Here is a 24,274-nt window from a genome sequence, read left to right as displayed (position 1 = left end):
TATCTGTCCTTTTGCTTGCGTGAAACGGACGCGCCAAGATGCATAATTGGCATGAGCAGTTGCAAATGCTTATATTTGTTTGATGCACAAGTGGCCTGTATATGCATTCATTTCATATCATGTAATGCTCTTCTGCCACGCTTGCTTTACCGCAGTGCTTTCGCGATGCAGTGAACCCTAATCATCCTTTTGTCTCCCTGAAACGGACGTGCCAAGATGTGTATTTGGCATGAGCAGCTGCAAATGCTTATATTTGTTTGATGCACAAGTGGCCTATGCATGCATTATTTCGTATCATGTAATGCTCTTCTGCTCACGCTGGCTTTACCGCAGTGCTTTCTCGGTGCAGTGAAGCTTATTCACCTTTGGTAATTGTCTTTTTGTCTCCCTGAAACGGACGTGCCAAGATGCATATTTGGCCTGAACAGTCACAAATGCTTCTAATTGTTTGATGGACAAGTTGCCTGTATATGCATTCATTTCGTATCATGTAATGCCCTTCTGCTCACGCTGGCTTTACCGCAGTGCTTTCGCGATGCAGTGAAGGCTAATCATCCTTTTGTCTCCCTGAAACGAACATGCCAACATGTATATTTGGCATGAGAAGTTCCAAATGCTTATACTTGTTTGATGCACAAATGGCCTTCATATGCATTCATTTCCTATCATGTAATGCTCTTCTGCTAACGCTGGCTTTACCGCAGTGTTTTCGCGATGCAGTATAGCCTAATCAACCTTTTGTCTCCCTGAAAGGGACGTCCCAAATGTATAATTGTCATGAGCAGTCGCAAATGCTTATATTTGTTTGAAGCACAAGTGGCCTGTACATGCATTCATTTCGTATCATGTAATCCTCTTCTGCTAACGCTGGCTTTACCGCAGTGCTTTTGCGATGCAGTGAAGCTTAATCATCCTTTTGTCTCCCTGAAACGGACGTGCCAAGATGTATATTTGGCATGAGCAGTTGCACATGCTTATATTTGTTTGATGCACAAGTGGCCTGTGCATGCGTTGATTTCCTATCATGTTCGTATCATGTAACGCTCTTCTGCTCACGCTGACTTTACCGCAGTGCTTTCGCGATGCAGTAAAGCCTAATCATCTTTTGGTAATTGTCTTTTTGTTTCCCTCAAACGGACGTGCCAAGATGCATACTTGGCCTGAGCAGTCGCGAATGCTTATATTTGTTTATGCACAAGTGGCCTGTGCATGCTTTCATTTCGTATCATGTAATGCTCTTCTGCTCGCGCTGGCTTTACCGATGTGCTTTCGCCATGCAGTGAAGCTTAATAATCTTTTGGTCATTGTCTTTTTGTCTTCCTGATACGGACGTGCCAAGATGCATATTTGGCCTGAGCAGTCGCAAATGCCTATATTTGTTTGATGCACAAGTGTTCTGTATATGCATTCATTTCCCATCATGTATTGCTCTTCTGCTCACGCTGGCTTTACCGCAGTGCTTTCGCGATGCAGTGAAGATTTATCATCTTTTGGTAATTGTCTTTTTGTCTCCCTGAAACAGACGTGCCAAAATGCATATTTGGCCTGAGATGTCCCAAGGGCTTATATTTGTTTGATGCACAAGTGGCCTGTATATGCATTCATTTCGTATCATGTAATGCTCTTCTGCTCACGCTGGGTTTACCGCAGTGCAATTGCAATGCAGTAAAGATTAATCATCTTTTTGTAATTGTCTTTTTGTCTACCTGAAACAGACGTGCCAAGATGTATATTTGGCATGAGCAGTTGCAAATACTTATATTTGTTTGATGCACAAGTGGCCCATGCTTGTGTTCATTACGTATCATGTAATGCTCTTCTGCTCACGCTGGCTTTACCGCATTGCTTTCGTGATGCAGTGAAGCTTAATCACCTTTTGGTAATTGTCTTTTTGTCTCCCTGAAACGGACGTGCCAAGATGCATATTTGGCCTGAGCAGTCGCAAATGCTTATATTTGTTTGAAGCACAAGTGGCCTGTATATGCATTCATTTCGTATCATGTAATGCTTTTCTGCTCACGCTGGCTTTACCGCAGTGCTTTCGCGATGCAGTTAAGCTTAATCATTCTTTTGTCTCCCTGAAACGGACGTGCCAAGATGTATATTTAGCCTGAGCAGTCGCAAATGCTTATATTTGTTTGATGCACAAGTGGCCCTTGCATGCATTCATTTCGTATCATGTATTGCTCTTCTCCTCAAGCTGGCTTTACCGCAGTGCTTTCGCCGTGCAGTGAAGCTTAATCATCTTTTGGTAATTGTCTTTTTGTCTCCCTAAAACGGACCTGCCAAGATGCATATTTGGCCTGAGCATTCGCAAATTCTTATATTTCGTGATGCACAAGTGGCCTGTATATGCATTCATTTCGTATCATTTAATGCTCATCTGCTCACGCTGGCTTTACCGCGGTGCTTTCGCCATGCAGTGAACCTTAATCATCTTTTGGTCATTGTCTTTTTGTCTCCCTGAAACAGGCGTGCCAAGATGCATATTTGGCCTGGGCAGTTGCAAATGCTTATATTTGTTTGATGCACAAGTGGCCTGTATATGCATTCATTTCGTATCATGTCATGCTCTTCTGCTCACGCTGGCTTTACCGCAGTGCTTTCGCGACGCAGAGAAACTTAATCAATCTTTTGTCTCCCTGAAACGGACGTGCCAAGATGTATAATTGGCATGAGCAGTTGCAAATGCTTATATTTGTTGGATGCACAAGTGGACTGTGCATGCGTTCATTTCCTATCATGTTCTTATCATGTAATGCTCTTCTGCTCACACTGGTTTTACCGCAGTGCAGTTGCAATGCAGTGAAGATTATTCATCTTTTGGTAATTGTCTTTTTGTCTCCCTGAAACGGACCTGCCAAGATGCATATTTGGCCTGAGCATTCGAAAATTCTTATATTTCGTGATGCACAAGTGGCCTGTATATGCATTCATTTGGTATCATGTAATGCTCATCTGCTCACGCTGGCTTTACCGCAGTGCTTTCGCCATGCAGTGAACCTTAATCATCTTTTGGTCATTGTCTTTTTGTCTCCCTGAAACAGGCGTGCCAAGATGCATATTTGGCCAGAGCAGTTGCAAATGATTATATTTGTTTGATGTACAAGTGGCCTGTATATGCATTCATTTCGTATCATGTAATGCTCCCCTGCTAACGCTGGCTTTACCGCAGTGCTTTGGCGATGCAGTGAAGCCTAATCATCCTTTTGTCTCCCTGAAACGGACGTGCCAAGATGTATATTTGGCATGAGCAGTCGCAAATGCTTATATTTGTTTGATGCATAGGTAGCCCGTGAATCCATTCATTTCGTATCATGTATTGCTCTTCTGCTCACGCTGGCTTTACCGCAGTGCTTTCGCCATGCAGTGAAGCCTAATCATCTTTTGGTAATTGTCTTTTTGTCTCCCTGAAACGGACGTGCCAAGATGCATATTTGGCCTGAGCAGTCACAAATGCTTCTATTTGTTTGATGGACAAGTTGCCTGTATATGCATTCATTTCGTATCATGTAATGCCCTTCTCCTCACGCTGGCTTTACCGCAGTTTTTTCGCGATGCAGTGAAGCCTAATCATCCTTTCGTCTCCCTGAAACAGACGTGCCAAGATGCATATTTGGCCTGAGCAGTCGCAAATGCTTATATTTGTTTGATGCACAAGTGGCCTGTATATGCCATAATTTCGTATCATGTAATGCTCTCCTGCTAACGCTGGCTTTACCGCAGTGCTTTCGCGATGCAGTGAAGGCTAATCATCCTTTTGTCTCCCTGAAACGAACGTGCCAACATGTATATTTGGCATGAGAAGTTCCAAATGCTTATATTTGTTTGATGCACAAATGACCTTCATATGCATTCATTTCCTATCATGTAATGCTCTTCTGCTAACGCTGGCTTTACCGCAGTGTTTTCGCGATGCAGTATAGCCTAATCAACTTTTTGTCTCCCTGAAAGGGACGTGCCAAGATGTATAATTGTCATGAGCAGTCGCAAATGCTTATATTTGTCTCATTCCTAGAATCAAATTCTTTTTTTACTCCCTACCAGCACGGATTCCGAAAAAGTTACTCATGTGAAACCCAACTTCTTTATTTTACTAATGACATAGGATCGGCTTTAGATCGCGGCTCACTTGTGCATTGCATTTTTCTTGAGTTTCAAAAAGCTTTCGATAAAGTACCTCACCAATTACTCCTCCTGAAAATTAGTGCCTTAAACATTGACCCGAACATTCTTAAATGGATTGAATGGTTTCTGACTAATCGCACTCAGTTTGTAACAACTAATGGCTATAACTCACCTCTTTCTAAAGTAACATCCGGCGTACCCCAAGGTTCCATATTAGGCCCTTTACTTTTTCTTATATATATTAATGATCTCCCAGACAGCATTAACTCCGCTATAAGGTTATTTGCAGATGATTGTGTAATTTACCGCGAAATAAACAATGAATATGATAACCAATTTCTACAGTCAGACCTTGACACTGTCTCAACCTGGTGCAATAAATGGCTTATGACTCTCAACTCTAACAAATCTAAATGCATGTCAATAACCCGGCGATCTATTTCTCCTACAGAATTAACGCCGTTCCCCTCCAGCATGTCTCTTCATATAAGTACCTCGGCGTTTACATTACCAACAATCTATCTTGGCACACGCATGTTACCTACATCTGTAATAACGCTAACCGAACGCTAGGATACTTACGCCGCAACTTTTCTCGCGCTCCGCTGTCCCTCAAAATTCTATTATACCGATCACTAATTCGCCCAAAGCTTGAGTACGCGTCCGCTATATGGGATCCCGTGCAGCAAAATTTAATTAACGCGTTAGAATCTGTTCAGAACCGCTCAGTTCGGTTCACTTGTTCTAATTATTCCCGTACTGCTAGCATATCAGAAATGAAATCTAACCTTGACCTACCCAATTGAACTGTCCGGAGGAAACTGGCGCGACTGCATTTTTTTCATAAGATATTTTTTCACAATTCATCAATGAAGCGAGACCTCATTTCACAACCATCATACCACTCATCGCGCATTGATCATCAGCATAAGGTTGCCATTCCGTTTTGCCGCACCAAATTCTTTTCAGCAGCCTTCTTACCGAAAACAGCAGCCGATTGGAACCACCTTCCCTCTTCCGTTGTATCAATAACAGACCCTTTGTTATTCAAGACTGCAATTTCTCAGCAATGCTTGTAACTATACGCAGTTTCCATTATCTATCTTTGTCTTGTATGTGCTTGAATTCTTATACATTTTTAGTTGACTTATGTTGCCTTCCTGATTTGCGCATCTGATACTTGTTTCTTTATTTTGTCTTTTTTTCTTGTGTGTTATATATGTTGTACCCACCCCCTCTGTAATGCCCTACGGGCCCTGAGGGTATTCTAATAAAATAAAATAAAATAAAAAATTTGTTTGATGCACAAGTGGCCTGTACATGCATTCATTTCGTATCATTAATCCTCTTCTGCCTACGCTGGCTTTACCGCAGTGCTTTCGCGATGCAGTGAAGCTTAATTATCCTTTTGTCTCCCTGAAACGGACGTGCCAAGATGTATATTTGGCATGAGCAGTTGCACATGCTTATATTTGTTTGATGCATAAGTGGCCTGTGCATGCGTTCATTTCCTATCATGTTCGTATCATGTAATGCTCTTCTGCTAACGCTGGCTTTATCGCAGTGCTTTCGCGATGCAGTGAAGCTTAATCGTCCTTTTGTCTCCCTGAAACGGACGTGCCAAGATGTATATTTGGCATGATTAGTCACAAATGCTTATATTTGTTTGATGCACAAAAGGCTTGTTTATGCATTCATTTCGTATCATGAAAAGCTGTTCTGCTAACGCGGGCTTTACCGCAGTGCTTGCGCGATGCAGTGAAGCTTAATTATCCATTTGTGTCCCTGAAACGGACGTGTGAAGATGTATATTTGGCATGAGCAGTTGCAAATGCTTATATTTGTTTCATGCACAAGTGGCCTGTATATGCATTCATTTCGTATCAAGTCTGGTCTTCTGCTCACGCTGGCTTTACCGCAGTGCTTTCGCGACGCAGAGAAACTTAATCAATATTTTGTCTCCCTAAAACGGACGCGCCAAGATGTATTATTGGCATGAGCAGCTGCAAATGCTTATATTTGTTGGATGCACAAGTGGACTGTGCATGCGTTCATTTCCTATCATGTTCTTATCGTGTAATGCTCTTCTGCTCACGCTGATTTTACCACAGTGCAGTTGCAATGCAGTGAAGATTATTCATCTTTTGGTTATTGTCTTTTTGTCTCCCTGAAACAGTTGTGCCAAGATGTATATTTGGCATGAGCAGTTGCAAATACTTATATTTGTTTGATGCACAAGTGGCCCATGCATGCATTCATTTCGTATCATGTAACGCTCTTCTGCGCACGCTAGCTTTACCGCAGTGCTATCGCGATGCAGTGAAGCCTAATCATCTTTTGGTAATTGTCTTTTTGTCTCCCTGAAACAGACGTGCCAAAATGCATATTTGGCCTGAGATGTTGCAAATACTTATATTTGTTTGATGCACAAGTGGCCTGTTTATGCATTCATTACGTATCATGTAATGCTCTTCTGCTCACGCTGGCTTTATTACAGTGCTTTCGCAATGCAGTGAAGCTTAATCTACTTTTTGTCTCCCTGAAACGGACGTGCCAAGATGTATATTTGGCATGAGCAGTTGCAAATACTTATATTTGTTTGATGCACAAGTGGCCCATGCATGTGTTCATTTCGTATCATGTAATGCTCTTCTGCTCACGCTGGCTTTACCGCAGTGCTTTCGCGATGCAGTGAAGCTTAATCATCTTTTGGTAATTGTCTTTATGTGTCCCTGAAACGGACGTGCCAGGATGCATATTTGGCATGAGAAGTCGCAAATGCTTATATTTGTTTGATGCACAAGTTGCCTGTATATGCAATCATTCCGTATCATGTAATGCTCTTCTGCTCACGCTGGGTTTACCGCAGTGCAATTGCAATGCAGTAAAGATTAATCATCTTTTTGTAATTGTCTTTTTGTCTACCTGAAACAGACGTGCCAAGATGTATATTTGGCATGAGCAGTTGCAAATACTTATATTTGTTTGATGCACAAGTGGCCCATGCTTGTGTTCATTACGTATCATTTAATGCTCTTCTGCTCACGCTGGCTTTATTGCAGTGCTTTCGCAATGCAGTGAAGCTTAATCTACTTTTTGTCTCCCTGAAACGGACGTGCCAAGATGTATATTTGGCATGAGCAGTTGCAAATACTTATATTTGTTTGATGCACAAGTGGCCCATGCATGTGTTCATTTCGTATCATGTAATGCTCTTCTGCTCACGCTGGCTTTACCGCAGTGCTTTCGCGATGCAGTGAAGCTTAATCATCTTTTGGTAATTGTCTTTTTGTCTTCCTGAAACGAACGTGCCAAGATGCATATTTGGCCTGAGCAGTCACAAATGCTTATATTTGTTATATACACAAGTGGCCCGTGCATGCATTCATTTCGTATGATGTAATGCTCTTCTGCTCACGCTGGCGTTACCGCAGTGCTTTCACGATGCAGTGAAGCTTAATCATCCTTTTGTCTCCCTGAAACAGACGTGCCAAGATGTATATTTGGCATGATTAGTCACAAATGCTTATATTTGTTTGATGCACAAGTGGCCTGTATATGCATTCATTTCGTATGATGTAATGCTCTTCTGCTCACGCTGGCGTTACCGCAGTGCTTTCACGATGCAGTGAAGCTTAATCATCATTTTGTCTCCCTGAAACGGACGTGCCAAGATGTATATTTGGCATGAGCAGTTGCAAATACTTATATTTGTTTGATGCACAAGTGGCCCATGCTTGTGTTCATTTCGCATCATGTAATGCTCTTCTGCTCACGCTGGCTTTACCGCAGTGCTTTCGTGATGCAGTGAAGCTTAATCATCTTTTGGTAATTGTCTTTTTGTCTCCCTGAAACGGATGTGCCAAGATGCATATTTGGCCTGAGCAGTCGCAAATGCTTTAATTTGTTTGATGCACAAGTGGCCTGTATATACATTCATTTCGTATCATGTAATGCTCTTCTGCTCACGCTGGCTTCACCGCAGTGCTTTCGCGATACAGTTAAGCTTAATCATTCTTTTGTCTCCCTGAAACGGACGTGCCAATATGTATAATTAGCCTGAGCAGTCGCAAATGCTTATATTTGTTTCATGCACAAATAGCCTGTATATGCATTCATTTCGTATGATTTAATGCTCTTCTGCTCACGCTGGCGTTACCACAGTGCCTTCTCGATGCAGTGAAGCTTAATCATCCTTTTGTTTCCCTGAAACGGACGTGCCAAGATGCATATTTGGCCTTAGAAGTCACAAATGCTTATATTTTGTGATGCACAAGTGGCCTGTATATGCATTCATTTCGTATCATGTAATCCTATTCTACTCACGCTGGCTTTACCGCAGTGCTTTCGCGTTGCAATGAAGCTTAATTATGTTTTGGTAAATGTCTTTTTGTCTCCCTGAAACGGATGTGCCAAGATGCACATTTGGCCTGAGCAGTCGCAAATGCTTATATTTGTTTGATGCACAAGGGGCCTGTATAAGCAATAATTTCGTATCATGTAATGCTCTTCTGCTAACGCTGGCTTTATCGCAGTGCTTTCGCGATGCAGTGAAGCTTAATCGTCCTTTTGTCTCCCTGAAACGGACGTGCCAAGATGTATATTTGGCATGATTAGTCACAAATGCTTATATTTGTTTGATGCACAAAAGGCTTGTTTACGCATTCATTTCGTATCATGTAAAGCTGTTCTGCTAACGCGGGCTTTACCGCAGTGCTTGCGCGATGCAGTGAAGCTTAATTATCCATTTGTGTCCCTGAAACGGACGTGTGAAGATGTATATTTGGCATGAGCAGTTGCAAATGCTTATATTTGTTTGATGCACAAGTGGCCTGTGCATGCGTTCCTTTCCTATCATGTTCCTATTATGTAATGCTCTTCTGCTCACGCTGGCGTCACCGCAGTACTTCTGCAATGCAGTGAAGCTTCAACATATTTTAGTATCTGTCCTTTTGCTTGCGTGAAACGGACGCGCCAAGATGCATAATTGGCATGAGCAGTTGCAAATGCTTATATTTGTTTGATGCACAAGTGGCCTGTATATGCATTCATTTCATATCATGTAATGCTCTTCTGCCACGCTTGCTTTACCGCAGTGCTTTCGCGATGCAGTGAACCCTAATCATCCTTTTGTCTCCCTGAAACGGACGTGCCAAGATGTGTATTTGGCATGAGCAGCTGCAAATGCTTATATTTGTTTGATGCACAAGTGGCCTATGCATGCATTATTTCGTATCATGTAATGCTCTTCTGCTCACGCTGGCTTTACCGCAGTGCTTTCTCGGTGCAGTGAAGCTTATTCACCTTTGGTAATTGTCTTTTTGTCTCCCTGAAACGGACGTGCCAAGATGCATATTTGGCCTGAACAGTCACAAATGCTTCTAATTGTTTGATGGACAAGTTGCCTGTATATGCATTCATTTCGTATCATGTAATGCCCTTCTGCTCACGCTGGCTTTACCGCAGTGCTTTCGCGATGCAGTGAAGGCTAATCATCCTTTTGTCTCCCTGAAACGAACATGCCAACATGTATATTTGGCATGAGAAGTTCCAAATGCTTATACTTGTTTGATGCACAAATGGCCTTCATATGCATTCATTTCCTATCATGTAATGCTCTTCTGCTAACGCTGGCTTTACCGCAGTGTTTTCGCGATGCAGTATAGCCTAATCAACCTTTTGTCTCCCTGAAAGGGACGTCCCAAATGTATAATTGTCATGAGCAGTCGCAAATGCTTATATTTGTTTGAAGCACAAGTGGCCTGTACATGCATTCATTTCGTATCATGTAATCCTCTTCTGCTAACGCTGGCTTTACCGCAGTGCTTTTGCGATGCAGTGAAGCTTAATCATCCTTTTGTCTCCCTGAAACGGACGTGCCAAGATGTATATTTGGCATGAGCAGTTGCACATGCTTATATTTGTTTGATGCACAAGTGGCCTGTGCATGCGTTGATTTCCTATCATGTTCGTATCATGTAACGCTCTTCTGCTCACGCTGACTTTACCGCAGTGCTTTCGCGATGCAGTAAAGCCTAATCATCTTTTGGTAATTGTCTTTTTGTTTCCCTCAAACGGACGTGCCAAGATGCATACTTGGCCTGAGCAGTCGCGAATGCTTATATTTGTTTATGCACAAGTGGCCTGTGCATGCTTTCATTTCGTATCATGTAATGCTCTTCTGCTCGCGCTGGCTTTACCGATGTGCTTTCGCCATGCAGTGAAGCTTAATAATCTTTTGGTCATTGTCTTTTTGTCTTCCTGATACGGACGTGCCAAGATGCATATTTGGCCTGAGCAGTCGCAAATGCCTATATTTGTTTGATGCACAAGTGTTCTGTATATGCATTCATTTCCCATCATGTATTGCTCTTCTGCTCACGCTGGCTTTACCGCAGTGCTTTCGCGATGCAGTGAAGATTTATCATCTTTTGGTAATTGTCTTTTTGTCTCCCTGAAACAGACGTGCCAAAATGCATATTTGGCCTGAGATGTCCCAAGGGCTTATATTTGTTTGATGCACAAGTGGCCTGTATATGCATTCATTTCGTATCATGTAATGCTCTTCTGCTCACGCTGGGTTTACCGCAGTGCAATTGCAATGCAGTAAAGATTAATCATCTTTTTGTAATTGTCTTTTTGTCTACCTGAAACAGACGTGCCAAGATGTATATTTGGCATGAGCAGTTGCAAATACTTATATTTGTTTGATGCACAAGTGGCCCATGCTTGTGTTCATTACGTATCATGTAATGCTCTTCTGCTCACGCTGGCTTTACCGCATTGCTTTCGTGATGCAGTGAAGCTTAATCACCTTTTGGTAATTGTCTTTTTGTCTCCCTGAAACGGACGTGCCAAGATGCATATTTGGCCTGAGCAGTCGCAAATGCTTATATTTGTTTGAAGCACAAGTGGCCTGTATATGCATTCATTTCGTATCATGTAATGCTTTTCTGCTCACGCTGGCTTTACCGCAGTGCTTTCGCGATGCAGTTAAGCTTAATCATTCTTTTGTCTCCCTGAAACGGACGTGCCAAGATGTATATTTAGCCTGAGCAGTCGCAAATGCTTATATTTGTTTGATGCACAAGTGGCCCTTGCATGCATTCATTTCGTATCATGTATTGCTCTTCTCCTCAAGCTGGCTTTACCGCAGTGCTTTCGCCGTGCAGTGAAGCTTAATCATCTTTTGGTAATTGTCTTTTTGTCTCCCTAAAACGGACCTGCCAAGATGCATATTTGGCCTGAGCATTCGCAAATTCTTATATTTCGTGATGCACAAGTGGCCTGTATATGCATTCATTTCGTATCATTTAATGCTCATCTGCTCACGCTGGCTTTACCGCGGTGCTTTCGCCATGCAGTGAACCTTAATCATCTTTTGGTCATTGTCTTTTTGTCTCCCTGAAACAGGCGTGCCAAGATGCATATTTGGCCTGGGCAGTTGCAAATGCTTATATTTGTTTGATGCACAAGTGGCCTGTATATGCATTCATTTCGTATCATGTCATGCTCTTCTGCTCACGCTGGCTTTACCGCAGTGCTTTCGCGACGCAGAGAAACTTAATCAATCTTTTGTCTCCCTGAAACGGACGTGCCAAGATGTATAATTGGCATGAGCAGTTGCAAATGCTTATATTTGTTGGATGCACAAGTGGACTGTGCATGCGTTCATTTCCTATCATGTTCTTATCATGTAATGCTCTTCTGCTCACACTGGTTTTACCGCAGTGCAGTTGCAATGCAGTGAAGATTATTCATCTTTTGGTAATTGTCTTTTTGTCTCCCTGAAACGGACCTGCCAAGATGCATATTTGGCCTGAGCATTCGAAAATTCTTATATTTCGTGATGCACAAGTGGCCTGTATATGCATTCATTTGGTATCATGTAATGCTCATCTGCTCACGCTGGCTTTACCGCAGTGCTTTCGCCATGCAGTGAACCTTAATCATCTTTTGGTCATTGTCTTTTTGTCTCCCTGAAACAGGCGTGCCAAGATGCATATTTGGCCAGAGCAGTTGCAAATGATTATATTTGTTTGATGTACAAGTGGCCTGTATATGCATTCATTTCGTATCATGTAATGCTCCCCTGCTAACGCTGGCTTTACCGCAGTGCTTTGGCGATGCAGTGAAGCCTAATCATCCTTTTGTCTCCCTGAAACGGACGTGCCAAGATGTATATTTGGCATGAGCAGTCGCAAATGCTTATATTTGTTTGATGCATAGGTAGCCCGTGAATCCATTCATTTCGTATCATGTATTGCTCTTCTGCTCACGCTGGCTTTACCGCAGTGCTTTCGCCATGCAGTGAAGCCTAATCATCTTTTGGTAATTGTCTTTTTGTCTCCCTGAAACGGACGTGCCAAGATGCATATTTGGCCTGAGCAGTCACAAATGCTTCTATTTGTTTGATGGACAAGTTGCCTGTATATGCATTCATTTCGTATCATGTAATGCCCTTCTCCTCACGCTGGCTTTACCGCAGTTTTTTCGCGATGCAGTGAAGCCTAATCATCCTTTCGTCTCCCTGAAACAGACGTGCCAAGATGCATATTTGGCCTGAGCAGTCGCAAATGCTTATATTTGTTTGATGCACAAGTGGCCTGTATATGCCATAATTTCGTATCATGTAATGCTCTCCTGCTAACGCTGGCTTTACCGCAGTGCTTTCGCGATGCAGTGAAGGCTAATCATCCTTTTGTCTCCCTGAAACGAACGTGCCAACATGTATATTTGGCATGAGAAGTTCCAAATGCTTATATTTGTTTGATGCACAAATGACCTTCATATGCATTCATTTCCTATCATGTAATGCTCTTCTGCTAACGCTGGCTTTACCGCAGTGTTTTCGCGATGCAGTATAGCCTAATCAACTTTTTGTCTCCCTGAAAGGGACGTGCCAAGATGTATAATTGTCATGAGCAGTCGCAAATGCTTATATTTGTCTCATTCCTAGAATCAAATTCTTTTTTTACTCCCTACCAGCACGGATTCCGAAAAAGTTACTCATGTGAAACCCAACTTCTTTATTTTACTAATGACATAGGATCGGCTTTAGATCGCGGCTCACTTGTGCATTGCATTTTTCTTGAGTTTCAAAAAGCTTTCGATAAAGTACCTCACCAATTACTCCTCCTGAAAATTAGTGCCTTAAACATTGACCCGAACATTCTTAAATGGATTGAATGGTTTCTGACTAATCGCACTCAGTTTGTAACAACTAATGGCTATAACTCACCTCTTTCTAAAGTAACATCCGGCGTACCCCAAGGTTCCATATTAGGCCCTTTACTTTTTCTTATATATATTAATGATCTCCCAGACAGCATTAACTCCGCTATAAGGTTATTTGCAGATGATTGTGTAATTTACCGCGAAATAAACAATGAATATGATAACCAATTTCTACAGTCAGACCTTGACACTGTCTCAACCTGGTGCAATAAATGGCTTATGACTCTCAACTCTAACAAATCTAAATGCATGTCAATAACCCGGCGATCTATTTCTCCTACAGAATTAACGCCGTTCCCCTCCAGCATGTCTCTTCATATAAGTACCTCGGCGTTTACATTACCAACAATCTATCTTGGCACACGCATGTTACCTACATCTGTAATAACGCTAACCGAACGCTAGGATACTTACGCCGCAACTTTTCTCGCGCTCCGCTGTCCCTCAAAATTCTATTATACCGATCACTAATTCGCCCAAAGCTTGAGTACGCGTCCGCTATATGGGATCCCGTGCAGCAAAATTTAATTAACGCGTTAGAATCTGTTCAGAACCGCTCAGTTCGGTTCACTTGTTCTAATTATTCCCGTACTGCTAGCATATCAGAAATGAAATCTAACCTTGACCTACCCAATTGAACTGTCCGGAGGAAACTGGCGCGACTGCATTTTTTTCATAAGATATTTTTTCACAATTCATCAATGAAGCGAGACCTCATTTCACAACCATCATACCACTCATCGCGCATTGATCATCAGCATAAGGTTGCCATTCCGTTTTGCCGCACCAAATTCTTTTCAGCAGCCTTCTTACCGAAAACAGCAGCCGATTGGAACCACCTTCCCTCTTCCGTTGTATCAATAACAGACCCTTTGTTATTCAAGACTGCAATTTCTCAGCAATGCTTGTAACTATACGCAGTTTCCATTATCTATCTTTGTCTTGTATGTGCTTGAATTCTTATACATTTTTAGTTGACTTATGTTGCCTTCCTGATTTGCGCATCTGATACTTGTTTCTTTATTTTGTCTTTTTTTCTTGTGTGTTATATATGTTGTACCCACCCCCTCTGTAATGCCCTACGGGCCCTGAGGGTATTCTAATAAAATAAAATAAAATAAAAAATTTGTTTGATGCACAAGTGGCCTGTACATGCATTCATTTCGTATCATTAATCCTCTTCTGCCTACGCTGGCTTTACCGCAGTGCTTTCGCGATGCAGTGAAGCTTAATTATCCTTTTGTCTCCCTGAAACGGACGTGCCAAGATGTATATTTGGCATGAGCAGTTGCACATGCTTATATTTGTTTGATGCATAAGTGGCCTGTGCATGCGTTCATTTCCTATCATGTTCGTATCATGTAATGCTCTTCTGCTAACGCTGGCTTTATCGCAGTGCTTTCGCGATGCAGTGAAGCTTAATCGTCCTTTTGTCTCCCTGAAACGGACGTGCCAAGATGTATATTTGGCATGATTAGTCACAAATGCTTATATTTGTTTGATGCACAAAAGGCTTGTTTATGCATTCATTTCGTATCATGAAAAGCTGTTCTGCTAACGCGGGCTTTACCGCAGTGCTTGCGCGATGCAGTGAAGCTTAATTATCCATTTGTGTCCCTGAAACGGACGTGTGAAGATGTATATTTGGCATGAGCAGTTGCAAATGCTTATATTTGTTTGATGCACAAGTGGCCTGTGCATGCGTTCCTTTCCTATCATGTTCCTATTATGTAATGCTCTTCTGCTCACGCTGGCGTCACCGCAGTACTTCTGCAATGCAGTGAAGCTTCAACATATTTTAGTATCTGTCCTTTTGCTTGCGTGAAACGGACGCGCCAAGATGCATAATTGGCATGAGCAGTTGCAAATGCTTATATTTGTTTGATGCACAAGTGGCCTGTATATGCATTCATTTCGTATCATGTAATGCTCTTCTGCCACGCTTGCTTTACCGCAGTGCTTTCGCGATGCAGTGAACCCTAATCATCCTTTTGTCTCCCTGAAACGGACGTGCCAAGATGTGTATTTGGCATGAGCAGCTGCAAATGCTTATATTTGTTTGATGCACAAGTGGCCTATGCATGCATTATTTCGTATCATGTAATGCTCTTCTGCTCACGCTGGCTTTACCGCAGTGCTTTCTCGGTGCAGTGAAGCTTATTCACCTTTGGTAATTGTCTTTTTGTCTCCCTGAAACGGACGTGCCAAGATGCATATTTGGCCTGAACAGTCACAAATGCTTCTAATTGTTTGATGGACAAGTTGCCTGTATATGCATTCATTTCGTATCATGTAATGCCCTTCTGCTCACGCTGGATTTACCGCAGTGCTTTCGCGATGCAGTGAAGGCTAATCATCCTTTTGTCTCCCTGAAACGAACATGCCAACATGTATTATTGGCATGAGAAGTTCCAAATGCTTATACTTGTTTGATGCACAAATGGCCTTCATATGCATTCATTTCCTATCATGTAATGCTCTTCTGCTAACGCTGGCTTTACCGCAGTGTTTTCGCGATGCAGTATAGCCTAATCAACCTTTTGTCTCCCTGAAAGGGACGTCCCAAATGTATAATTGTCATGAGCAGTCGCAAATGCTTATATTTGTTTGAAGCACAAGTGGCCTGTACATGCATTCATTTCGTATCATGTAATCCTCTTCTGCTAACGTTGGCTTTACCGCAGTGCTTTTGCGATGCAGTGAAGCTTAATCATCCTTTTGTCTCCCTGAAACGGACGTGCCAAGATGTATATTTGGCATGAGCAGTTGCACATGCTTATATTTGTTTGATGCACAAGTGGCCTGTGCATGCGTTCATTTCCTATCATGTTCGTATCATGTAACGCTCTTCTGCTCACGCTGACTTTACCGCAGTGCTTTCGCGATGCAGTAAAGCCTAATCATCTTTTGGTAATTGTCTTTTTGTTTCCCTCAAACGGACGTGCCAAGATGCATACTTGGCCTGAGCAGTCGCGAATGCTTATATTTGTTTATGCACAAGTGGCCTGTGCATGCTTTCATTTCGTATCATGTAATGCTCTTCTGCTCTCGCTGGCTTTACCGATGTGCTTTCGCCATGCAGTGAAGCTTAATAATCTTTTGGTCATTGTCTTTTTGTCTTCCTGATACGGACGTGCCAAGATGCATATTTGGCCTGAGCAGTCGCAAATGCCTATATTTGTTTGATGCACAAGTGTTCTGTATATGCATTCATTTCCCATCATGTATTGCTCTTCTGCTCACGCTGGCTTTACCGCAGTGCTTTCGCGATGCAGTGAAGATTAATCATCTTTTGGTAATTGTCTTTTTGTCTCCCTGAAACAGACGTGCCAAAATGCATATTTGGCCTGAGATGTCCCAAGTGCTTATATTTGTTTGATGCACAAGTGGCCTGTATATGCATTCATTTCGTATCATGTAATGCTCTTCTGCTCACGCTGGGTTTACCGCAGTGCAATTGCAATGCAGTAAAGATTAATCATCTTTTTGTAATTGTCTTTTTGTCTACCTGAAACAGACGTGCCAAGATGTATATTTGGCATGAGCAGTTGCAAATACTTATATTTGTTGTATGCACAAGTGGCCCATGCATGCGTTCATTTTGTATCATGTAATGCTCTTCTGCGCACGCCAGCTTTACCGCAGTGCTTTCGCGATGCAGTGAAGCCTACTCATCTTTTGGTAATTGTCTTTTTGTCTCCCTGAAACAGACGTGCCAAGATGCATATTTGGCCATAGATGTTGCAAATGCTTATATTTGTTTGATGCACAAGTGGCCTGTATATGCATTCATATCGTATCATGTAATCCTCTTCTGCTCACGCTGGCTTTACCGCAGTGCTTTCGCAATGCAGTGAAGCTTAATCTACTTTTTGTCTCCCTTAAACGGACGTGCCGAGATGTATATTTGGCATGAGCAGTTGCAAATACTTATATTTGTTTGATGCACAAGTGGCCCATGCTTGTGTTCATTACGTATCATGTAATGCTCTTCTGCTCACGCTGGCTTTACCGCATTGCTTTCGTGATGCAGTGAAGCTTAATCTCTTTTGGTAATTGTCTTTTTGTCTCCCTGAAACGGACGTGCCAAGATGCATATTTGGCCTGAGCAGTCGCAAATGCTTATATTTGTTTGAAGCACAAGTGGCCTGTATATGCATTCATTTCGTATCACGTAATGCTTTTCTGCTCACGCTGGCTTTACCGCAGTGCTTTCGCGATGCAGTTAAGCCCAATCATTCTTTTGTCTCCCTGAAACGGACGTGCCAAGATGTATATTTAGCCTGAGCAGTCGCAAATGCTTATATTTGTTTGATGCACAAGTGGCCCTTGCATGCATTCATTTCGTATCATGTATTGCTCTTCTCCTCAAGCTGGCTTTACCGCAGTGCTTTCGCCGTGCAGTGAAGCTTAATCATCTTTTGGTAATTGTCTTTTTGTCTCCCTAAAACGGACCTGCCAAGATGCATATTTGGCCTGAGCATTCGCAAATTCTTATATTTCGTGATGCACAAGTGGCCTGTATATGCATTCATTTCGTATCATTTAATGCTCATCTGCTCACGCTGGCTTTACCGCGGTGCTTTCGCCATGCAGTGAACCTTAATCATCTTTTGGTCATTGTCTTTTTGTCTCCCTGAAACAGGCATGCCAAGATGCATATTTGGCCTGGGCAGTTGCAAATGCTTATATTTGTTTGATGCACAAGTGGCCTGTATATGCATTCATTTCGTATCATGTCATGCTCTTCTGCTCACGCTGGCTTTACCGCAGTGCTTTCGCGACGCAGAGAAACTTAATCAATCTTTTGTCTCCCTGAAACGGACGTGCCAAGATGTATTATTGGCATGAGCAGTTGCAAATGCTTATATTTGTTGGATGCACAAGTGGACTGTGCATGCGTTCATTTCCTATCATGTTCTTATCATGTAATGCTCTTCTGCTCACGCTGGTTTTACCGCAGTGCAGTTGCAATGCAGTGAAGATTATTCATCTTTTGGTAATTGTCTTTTTGTCTCCCTGAAACGGACCTGCCAAGATGCATATTTGGCCTGAGCATTCGAAAATTCTTATATTTCGTGATGCACAAGTGGCCTGTATATGCATTCATTTCGTATCATGTAATGCTCATCTGCTCACGCTGGCTTTACCGCAGTGCTTTCGCCATGCAGTGAACCTTAATCATCTTTTGGTCATTGTCTTTTTGTCTCCCTGAAACAGGCGTGCCAAGATGCATATTTGGCCAGAGCAGTTGCAAATGATTATATTTGTTTGATGTACAAGTGGCCTGTATATGCATTCATTTCGTATCATGTAATGCTCCCCTGCTAACGCTGGCTTTACCGCAGTGCTTTCGCGATGCAGTGAAGCCTAATCATCCTTTTGTCTCCCTGAAACGGACGTGCCAAGATGTATATTTGGCATGAGCAGTCGCAAATGCTTATATTTGTTTGATGCATAGGTAGCCCGTGAATCCATTCATTTCGTATCATGTATTGCTCTTCTGCTCACGCTGGCTTTACCGCAGTGCTTTCGCCATGCAGTGAAGCCTAATCATCTTTTGGTAATTGTCTTTTTGTCTCCCTGAAACGGACGTGCCAAGATGCATATTTGGCCTGAGCAGTCACAAATGCTTCTATTTGTTTGATGGACAAGTTGCCTGTATATGCATTCATTTCGTATCATGTAATGCCCTTCTCCTCACGCTGGCTTTACCGCAGTTTTTTCGCGATGCAGTGAAGCCTAATCATCCTTTCGTCTCCCTGAAACAGACGTGCCAAGATGCATATTTGGCCTGAGTAGTCGCAAATGCTTATATTTGTTTGATGCACAAGTGGCCTGTATATGCCATAATTTTGTATCATGTAATGCTCTCCTGCTAACGCTGGCTTTACCGCAGTGCTTTCGCGATGCAGTGAAGGCTAATCATCCTTTTGTCTCCCTGAAACGAACGTGCCAACATGTATATTTGGCATGAGAAGTTCCAAATGCTTATATTTGTTTGATGCACAAATGACCTTCATATGCATTCATTTCCTATCATGTAATGCTCTTCTGCTAACGCTGGCTTTACCGCAGTGTTTTCGCGATGCAGTATAGCCTAATCAACCTTTTGTCTCCCTGAAAGGGACGTGCCAAGATGTATAATTGTCATGAGCAGTCGCAAATGCTTATATTTGTCTCATTCCTAGAATCAAATTCTTTTTTTACTCCCTACCAGCACGGATTCCGAAAAAGTTACTCATGTGAAACCCAACTTCTTTATTTTACTAATGACATAGGATCGGCTTTAGATCGCGGCTCACTTGTGCATTGCATTTTTCTTGACTTTCAAAAAGCTTTCGATAAAGTACCTCACCAATTACTCCTCCTGAAAATTAGTGCCTTAAACATTGACCCGAACATTCTTAAATGGATTGAATGCTTTCTGACTAATCGCACTCAGTTTGTAACAACTAATGGTTATAACTCACCTCTTTCTAAAGTAACATCCGGCGTACCCCAAGGTTCCGTATTAGGCCCTTTACTCTTTCTTATATATATTAATGATCTCCCAGACAGCATTAACTCCGCTATAAGGTTATTTGCAGATGATTGTGTAATTTACCGCGAAATAAACAATGAATATGATAACCAATTTCTACAGTCAGACCTTGACACTGTCTCAACCTGGTGCAATAAATGGCTTATGACTCTCAACTCTAACAAATCTAAATGCATGTCAATAACCCGGCGATCTATTTCTCCCCCCTGTACCTACAGAATTAACGCCGTTCCCCTCCAGCATGTCTCTTCATATAAGTACCTCGGCGTTTACATTACCAACAATCTATCTTGGCACACGCATGTTACCTACATCTGTAATAACGCTAACCGAACGCTAGGATACTTACGCCGCAACTTTTCTCGCGCTCCGCTGTCCCTCAAAATTCTATTATACCGATCACTAATTCGCCCAAAGCTTGAGTACGCGTCCGCTATATGGGATCCCGTGCAGCAAAATTTAATTAACGCGTTAGAATCTGTTCAGAACCGCTCAGTTCGGTTCACTTGTTCTAATTATTCCCGTACTGCTAGCATATCAGAAATGAAATCTAACCTTGACCTACCCAATTTAACTGTCCGGAGGAAACTGGCGCGACTGCATTTTTTTCATAAGATATTTTTTCACAATCCATCAATGAAGCGAGACCTCATTTCACAACCATCATACCACTCATCGCGCATTGATCATCAGCATAAGGTTGCCATTCCGTTTTGCCGCACCAAATTCTTTTCAGCAGCCTTCTTACCGAAAACAGCAGCCGATTGGAACCACCTTCCCTCTTCCGTTGTATCAATAACAGACCCTTTGTTATTCAAGACTGCAATTTCTCAGCAAAGCTTGTAACTATACGCAGTTTCCATTATCTATCTTTGTCTTGTATGTGCTTGAATTCTTATACATCTTTAGTTGACTTATGTTGCCTTCCTGATTTGCGCATCTGATACTTGTTTCTTTATTTTGTCTTTTTTTCTTGTGTGATATATATGTTGTACCCACCCCCTCTGTAATGCCCTACGGGCCCTGAGGGTATTCTAATAAAATAAAATAAAATAAAAAATTTGTTTGATGCACAAGTCGCCTGTACATGCATTCATTTCGTATAATTAATCCTCTTCTGCCTACGCTGGCTTTACCGCAGTGCTTTCGCGATGCAGTGAAGCTTAATTATCCTTTTGTCTCCCTGAAACGGACGTGCCAAGATGTATATTTGGCATGAGCAGTTGCACGTGCTTATATTTGTTTGATGCATAAGTGGCCTGTGCATGCGTTCATTTCCTATCATGTTCGTATCATGTAACGCTCTTCTGCTCACGCTGACTTTACCGCAGTGCTTTCGCGATGCAGTGAAGCTTAATCATCTTTTGGTAATTGTCTTTTTGTTTCCCTCAAATGGACGTGCCAAGATGCATACTTGGCCTGAGCACTCGCGAATGCTTATATTTGTTTGATGCACAAGTGGCCTGTGCATGCGTTCATTTTGTATCATGTAATGCTCTTCTGATCACGTTGGCTTTACCGCAGTGCTTTCACGATGAAGTGAAGCCTAATCATCTTTTGGTAATTGTCTTTTTGTCTTCCTGAAACGGACGTGCCAAGATGCATATTTGGCCTGAGCAGTCACAAATACTTATATTTGTTTGATACACAAGTGGCCCGTGCATGCTTTCATTTCGTATCATGTAATGCTCTTCTGCTCTCGCTGGCTTTACCGATGTGCTTTCGCCATGCAGTGAAGCTTAATCATCTTTTGGTCATTGTCTTTTAGATGCGGAAGCATCTTATACTCGCGCCTTGTAGTGCGCCGTCCGCGCCGTCCGCGCCGTCCGCACCGCTTTTCGAACATTCGACAGCTGACGCGCGCGCATGCGCCGTCGCGCCGTCGCCCACTCTTCCACCATCTGTGCATCCCTTCCTCCTCTACACACCGCGCGCGCTTCACTCCTCCACCATCTGTGCACCCTTCCTCCTCTACACACCGCGTTCGACATCTACAATTCTCCTGATTCTCCAGTGGACGCGCATGTGGCGTCGCGCTTCGAGAACATTCAACAGCTCACAGTGCATGCGCCGTCGTGCTGTATATATACTCAAGGTCGGCGCTCGCTCGCTCAGTTGCCGCTCGTCGGTTGGTTTGTACGGCGCGTCGACGTCCAAGGTCGCGGTGAAATGAATTCCAACGAATCCACAAACACAATGATCGACGTCCCTTCGACCAGCGCCGCCCTTTCGCATACGTGTGTACGTGTTCACTCATTTAACACCCCCTCCTACAACCACGTTAACCAATTTAGCCATCGACCCAAGTAAGTCGCACTTTAACACCCCGTTAACCAATTATATGGTCCGCATCCTCCTCAGTGTTCCCCCGACGGAAGCTGCGGGCAATTTTTTGTATTCCTGATACGGACGTGCCAAGATGCATATTTGGCCTGAGCAGTCGCAAATGCCTATATTTGTTTGATGCACAAGTGTTCTGTATATGCATTCATTTCCCATCATGTATTGCTCTTCTGCTCACGCCAGCTTTACCGCAGTGCTTTCGCGATGCAGTGAAGCCTAATCATCTTTGGTAATTGTCTTTTTGTCTCCCTGAAACAGACGTGCCAAGATGCATAGTTGGCCTGAGATGTTGCAAATGCTTATATTTGTTTGATGCACAAGTGGCCTGTATATGCATTCATTTCGTATCATGTAATCCACTTCTGCTCACGCTGACTTTACCGCAGTGCTTTCGCAATGCAGTGAAGCTTAATCTACTTTTTGTCTCCCTGAAACGGACGTGCCGAGATGTATATTTGGCATGAGCAGTTGCAAATACTTATATTTGTTTGATGCACAAAAGGCCCATGCTTGTGTTCATTTCGTATCATGTAATGCTCTTCTGCTCACGCTGGCTTTACCGCAGTGCTTTCATGATGCAGTGAAGCTTAATCATCTTTTGGTAATTGTCTTTTTGTCTCCCTGAAACAGACGTGCCAAGATGCATATTTGGCCTGAGCAGTCGCAAATGCTTATATTTGTTTGATGCACAAGTGGCCTGTATATGCATTCATTTCGTATCATGTAATGCTTTTCTGCTCACGCTGGCTTTACCGCAGTGCTTTCGCGATGCAGTGAAGAATAATCATCTTTTGGTAATTGTCTTTTTGTTTCCCTGAAACAGACGTGCCAAAATGCATATTTGGCCTCAGATGTCCCAAGTGCTTATATTTGTTTGATGCACAAGTGGTCCGTGCATGCATTCATTTCGTATCATGTATTGCTCTTCTCCTCACGCTGGCTTTACCGCAGTGCTTTCGCCGTGCAGTGAAGCTTAATCATGTTTTGGTAATTGTCTTTTTGTCTCCCTGAAACGGACCTGCCAAAATGCATATTTAGCCTGAGCATTCGAAAATTCTTATATTTCGTGATGCACAAGGGGCCTGTATATGCATTCATTTCGTATCATGTAATGCTCATCTGCTCACGCTGGCTTTACCGCAGTGCTTTCGCCATGCAGTGAACCTTAATCAACTTTTGGTAATTGTCTTTTTGTCTCCCTGAAACGGACGTGCCAAGATGTATATTTGGCATGAGCAGTTGCAAATACTTACATTTGTTTGATGCACAAGTGGCCCATGCACTCGTTCATTTCGTATCATGTAATGCTCTGCTGCTCACGCTGGCTTTACCGCAGTGCTTTCGCGATGCAGTGAAGCTTAATCAACTTTTGGTAATTGTCTTTTTGTCTCCCTGAAACGGACGTGCCAAGATGCATATTTGGCCTGAACAGTCGCAAATGCTTATATTTGTTTGATGCACAAGTGGCCTGTATATGCATTCATTTCGTATCATGTAATGCTCTTCTGCTGACGCTGGCTTTACCGCAGTGCTTTCGCGATGCAGTGAAGCTTAATCATCCTTTTGTCTCCCTGAAACGGACGTGCCAAGATGTATATTTGGCATGAGCAGTCGCTTATATTTGTTTGATGCATAAGTGGCCCGTGCATCCATTAATTTCGTATCATGTATTGCTCTTCTGCTCACGCTGGCTTTACCGCAGTGCTTTCGCCATGCAGTGAAGCCTAATCATCTTTTTGTAATTGCCTTTTTGTCTCCCTGAAACGGACGTGCCAAGATGAATATTTGGCCTGAGCAGTCGCAAATGCTAATATTTTGTGATGCACAAGTGGCCTGTATTTGCATTCATTTCGTATCATGTAATGCTCTTCTGCTCACGCTGGCTTTACCGCAGTGCTTTCGCGTTGCAGTGAAGCTTAATTATCTTTTAATAATTGTCTTTTTGTCTCCCTGAAACGGACGTGCCAAGATGCATATTTGGCCTGAGCAGTTGCAAATGCTTATATTTGTTTGGTGCACAAG

This window comes from Rhipicephalus microplus, chromosome 6 (genome assembly GCF_043290135.1).
Source record: "Rhipicephalus microplus isolate Deutch F79 chromosome 6, USDA_Rmic, whole genome shotgun sequence".
Lineage (NCBI taxonomy): Eukaryota > Metazoa > Arthropoda > Arachnida > Ixodida > Ixodidae > Rhipicephalus > Rhipicephalus microplus.
The sequence above is the reverse complement of the archived record's forward strand: the minus strand, read 5'-3'. Positions refer to the sequence as shown.